This window comes from Poecilia reticulata, linkage group LG1 (assembly GCF_000633615.1).
Source record: "Poecilia reticulata strain Guanapo linkage group LG1, Guppy_female_1.0+MT, whole genome shotgun sequence".
Classification (NCBI taxonomy): Eukaryota; Metazoa; Chordata; class Actinopteri; order Cyprinodontiformes; family Poeciliidae; genus Poecilia; species Poecilia reticulata.
The window spans coordinates 8,717,934-8,723,286 of record NC_024331.1 but is presented as its reverse complement, the minus strand read 5'-3'; positions in this window follow the sequence as shown (position 1 = coordinate 8,723,286).

Below are 5,353 nucleotides of genomic sequence, written 5' to 3'. Positions count from 1 at the left end.
GTGTGTGTGTGTGTGTGTGTGTGTGTGTGTGTGTGTGTGTGTGTGTGTGTGTGTGTGTGTGTGTGTGTGTGTGTGTGTGTGTGTGTGTGTGCCTTTCTGACACATTAATGGAAAGTCTTGGGCCGACTCACTGCCCAGATCTTAATGTTACAGTTGTTTCAGGGGTGACCTGAAACAGGCTGTAAATTAAAGCATCTTAATGTTTCTTATTTCACAGAATGTAAGTGGCATTATTCAGCAGCAGCATCCTGCTGTACAAGAAGCATGACGTTAATCTTCCAAAGCATTTCAGAGTTTATTATCAAACACCAAAACGTCATCCTGGAAGCCACCTGCAGTTTCGTCTGGTCTGTATTCCACTTTTGTTTTTTTATTTCTCTCTTGATTCTTATTCTCTCAAACCCCTCTGCCCTCTGAGCACCATGCCAAAACCCGATATTAAAAAAGATTACCTAAAATCGACACGGGGAACTTCCTGTCCCCCGCCTGCTTCTCATCTACACTCTGCCAGGAGAGATTTGGAGGCGTGACAACAATAATTGGAGTGAGGGTGGAGCGGATTTACCATGGGAGGGACAAGTTTCGCTTCTGTCTGTCCTACTCAAACTCTTTATCTTCTGCCAACTAGATGTTGAAGGGAATGACAACAACTCAAAACAGAGCAGCTGAAAAACCTTTAATAGAAAAGTAACCACAAAATGAACTCTAAGTCTGTCAACTCATCAAATTTTCACTCAAAACTGTAGTTTTTTAATACTCTTTATCTTCTTTTTCTGGTATTCACCGTTTTTTTTTTTCTTTGCTAAGAGCTTTGGTCTTTAGGATTTTTTGTTTTTCTTGTGATGTTTGGTTTGTGTTATGATATGGTAGTTTGACATCACTGTTCAACTTAAATTCATTTAGTCCTTTTATTTCTCTATATGTGACATTGTTTTTTTATTGTTGTTTATCGTCAGATCCTTGTTTTCCATTGTCACAGTGGTGTTGGTCATGCTTTTCTTCATCGGTTGCCATATGTTTTTGGTTTGACCGTTTCTTACATTGTTCTCTGCTGGGTTGCTCTTAGACATCCTAACCAATTTGATTTCATTTGAAGGTGAAATAAACAGGATTTTTCCAGAGCCGAAACTCTTTGGCTTTCAGATCCACCATGTTTTTTTTAGTTTTTTTATTTGACCTTTATTTAACCAGGAAACAATCACATCATTCCACCCTGCCAGCAAATTTCATGTCTTAAAAAAATGTGGCTGTTGGTTTGGAATGCAAACCAGCTGGAGAGAAGAACGCCTGGGCAAGAGGAGCTGAAGATTCGTCTCCTCTTGCTGTCATGTTTTCCTGCCGCTACGATTCTGTTCAGGAGTCGCACGAGTCACACTGACCTCAATTCGCCGGTTACCACCGAGGGCGCCAGCACCACTAACTGTAACGCTCTGGGACTTACACACACACACACGCACGCACGCGCACACACACACACGCACTTCATTACACAACTGGAAAAGAAAATCTTTTCTCCCTTGCTTCTGCTTTAGCATACGCTACAAGTTACACAGTGCTTTCAAGCACCGAGCCACTTACACAATCTCCTTCTTTTATCTCTCGTGTAACTACAATATGGCTCACTCATGCGCCGAAGTGCATGTCAGCCCACCAAGAATGTGTAGCACGCTCTCAGAATTGCAGATTATCCTGATGAATGTTTCATGCGTATGTCTGAGATCTTTTTTTTTCCTTTTGCATCGAACATGTAGGCGCTGACATATAGATAACTTTCTATTCCCGAGAGGGCACTCGCTGAGGCATAACATCCTGCGACTTAAACTTACTTCTTATCTGCTTCCAAATATCAAATAGCCTCAGGGTTTCATAAATGCACCCTTACATCCACAAACAAACTATTACACTGTATATTCTGCGTAACACATGCCTCCTTGTGCGGACAGTGTGTCATTTTGCCTTCTCCTCTCTTTCTTGCCGCCTTTGTCTCTGCTAGTTATCTCTACTTTCTGTACAGTTTGAGACGGTTGCCAAGGCTCTTGCATACATTTCACTGTCCCTGATAATGCACACAGTGTGGTGAAATCCCCCCCCCCCACCCACCTCCCAGATGAGGAGTGGGCTGAAAAGCATCTCACTGTGCCTGAGGTCCCACCAGATAAGCCATTGTAAGCCTTTCAGTATGACAATACAGACTCTGCGAGGCAGGATATGGGTCATTGGGTCAAAGGGACAAAGTGTTGCGTATTAGATAGGAATTATGAATGTGGCTCCCCTCTCCTCGTCCCTATCTACCATAGATAATCACCTGCAGATTATCCCTCTTTGGATCCTGGCCTTAATCAAACTCCTCTTAGGGAAAGTAAATGGTGCGTGTTGACATGTTTTTGGGTGTGGCTAAAACAGCAGAACRCTGCTAATCAGCGGGAGACGTAGAGATGCAGGAAGAGCTATCAGATGAGGTTAAAGTGACAAAAGCAAGGTAGTCTACTTTGGGTGAGTTATGTAGGGGGTGACAGTGACATAACAATGATTACGCACACAAGTGGCCTCCCTCAAGATAAAACCAAAGGATAAGCAAAAATGACTGAAAGCGTTTTTTTGGTGTGTTTTTTTTGGCATATTGTCTTTTCCTCTTGCTCTGTATCTTTTCATTTTCTTGCCTTCATCTTAAGGTTTGTCAACTTATCAACTAAGGGTTTGAGAAATAAATAGGTCAACATGTTGGTTGTTAATTTATTATTAATATTATTTACTAGCTGGTTGTGAAGTTAGCACATGTTCACCAATCAAGCTAAGTCCAGCTCAGCTTATCTGAGCATGATGAGTGGAATCAGGGCAGAACATCGAGCCCGGCCACGTCTAAAGCTCCATAATATGTTTTATCTCATTTGTTTAATCCCGCACAAAGAACATCTACATGGAAATCCATGGTTATTTAAATTTACATGCTATAAGTCAGACAAGCCACGGCAAGCTAACACGCGGCTAAGTGTCGAGCTAAGATGCTAAAATCGTATTATCCACTAGCCTAGCTAAATCACAGGTTCAGCCCAATTCTGTGTATTTACATAACATCACTTCACAACATTTGTCAAAGACAAAAAAAAAAAAAAACAAGTTACACATTGGAGTAAGAGTTAGAATTAAATCTAACTCCACACATTTACATGCAATTCTCTTAGCTAGGCTACATTTTGGATAAACTAAACCCTTTTTCAATGAATGTTTGGGGGGAAATGATGACTTACTAGTTTTTATTCATCAATCTGGGGCACAATATTTCTTTACCAATATTGCACAACATGTACATGTTTAATGAGAGACTGAAATATAATGTCTTGTCCAAAGATTACCTACGCTCTTTAGTATCACTAACGACCAAGAGTAGTGACTGACAAAGCAGGTTGTTTTTGAAAAATTTTTAGTCCAGAGATGACAACATCCYGCTGAAATTGTTACATGAATGTGAAAGTGGCTTTGCAGTAAGGAGGAATCAAAAATATTAAAAGCATATATCATCATCTTTGTAACTTTTCAGGAGAAGTCTTAACCCACAAGAGGAACTTCGAGACCCATAAAATCATGAAGTGGCTGGGCCCGTCTGTCTGTAATTCCCCAGAGTGATGAAAGATTGCCCGCGGCAGAATTTTGTCATCCTAAAATCTAAAACTCTGTCAGCAGTCAGATAGAAACTGTAGCATCAGCTCCAGTCTCCCTGCATTGTGAACCCAATGTGCTGCTTTATCTCTGTGCAACTTGCAACAGTTGTATAACATATAGCAACAGTAAAGGGAAGCAGCTGAAAGTCTCAATTTCATAATAAATGTGGCTTTTACTCTTGGTTTAGGTGTCAAAACATCATTCTGCCATTTGACTCAAACTAAAATTGTTAATTTTCAAACAACGGCATGATGTTTCATCCTCACTTCATAGCTACTTCTATAGCTATACCAGCTATAGCTATACTGGTAAAAAATAAAATTATAATATCATGAGAAAGACTGACATATTTCACATTTTTTTATCTTTTAATGTTGGTGATTATAACTCACAACTAATGAAAACAACAAATTCAGCATCTAATAATTTTTCTTTTTGAATGGAATTACTGATTTAAATCAACTTTTTCATGATATTCTAATTTTTTTTACCAGCACCTGTACGTTTGGTTGTAAATGACAAAAACAAAGTACTGATAGACAATCTCTTCTTTCATTGGCTCAGACACAGAGAAAACTAAGTACTTGATACCACCAATATTTGTGGGCAAACATGGGAAAGAATCACTTGGAAACATCAATTATGTTAATAATGCAGTCTTCCAATGGTATTGTGATCTAACAGATTACATAGACATTTTTACTTTTTATGTAATCATAACAGATTGCATAAAAAGTAAAAGTAGCAAAAGTAAAATAGCTCATTTTCTTATTTAATAAACATTATCGATATTTCTATGTCACGGTGGCATCAATGGGCTGGCCGCTGAATCTGTTAGAACTATGTGTTGTCGTTGTGCCACATCATTATCCCTCAGATACGGATAACTGTCTTAAAGCAAAGCTGCCCTTTGTTTGCCAGTAGTTTTTCAAACTGGGAGATTTGTGAGGATATAAACTTTTAATTTTCTCAAATTTAACTAATTTATCCTGCATAGCAGGAACTTTTTAAGAAAGCAGAACTCATTTTATTGTTTTCTGTTTTGCCAATTGGCCACTATGAATCCACTCAACATATTCCCATCGCAATGCATTTTTTCCTCATAAAAGCAACATTTTCCCTATTTCAAAAAAATCCCTATATCGGAAAAAGAAGTCATAGTTGTCTATGTGTTTATGTATATGTAGCAAAGAGGAAAAGCACTTTATGCATGACAGACCTAATAACCTCCCAGTGGCTTACAGAGATAAAAACATCTGGTCCGTGGCTGGATTCGGTCCAGATCTGCAGCTCAATCTGGACATCAACATGTCCTCCGGTTCACATGTTCCAAAGCCACTTTGCTCTGTTCAGAGCTGCGAGAGGACTGGTTCCCCTTCCAGCTGTCATCAGATGAAAAGAGGGAACATTTTAGACAAATCATTGGCCAAGAAGGACAAGACAATCATGTCAACATGTTTGGCCATATAAAAAAGGAACATCGTAAAGTCAAGGCAAATAGTGAAACTACTTTTTGCATTTCTTTTTTTTTTTTGTCACGTTTTGTGGTCATCAAGCAAATAAATTCAAACAGACAAAAATAACTGAAAAAATACAAAATACATTTTTTTTAATGCTTGAAAAGAAAAAAATCCTGTTCCAAACCGAACCAGCCCAACGTGGAAAGTAACTGCCAAACAACTGATTGTGTCAA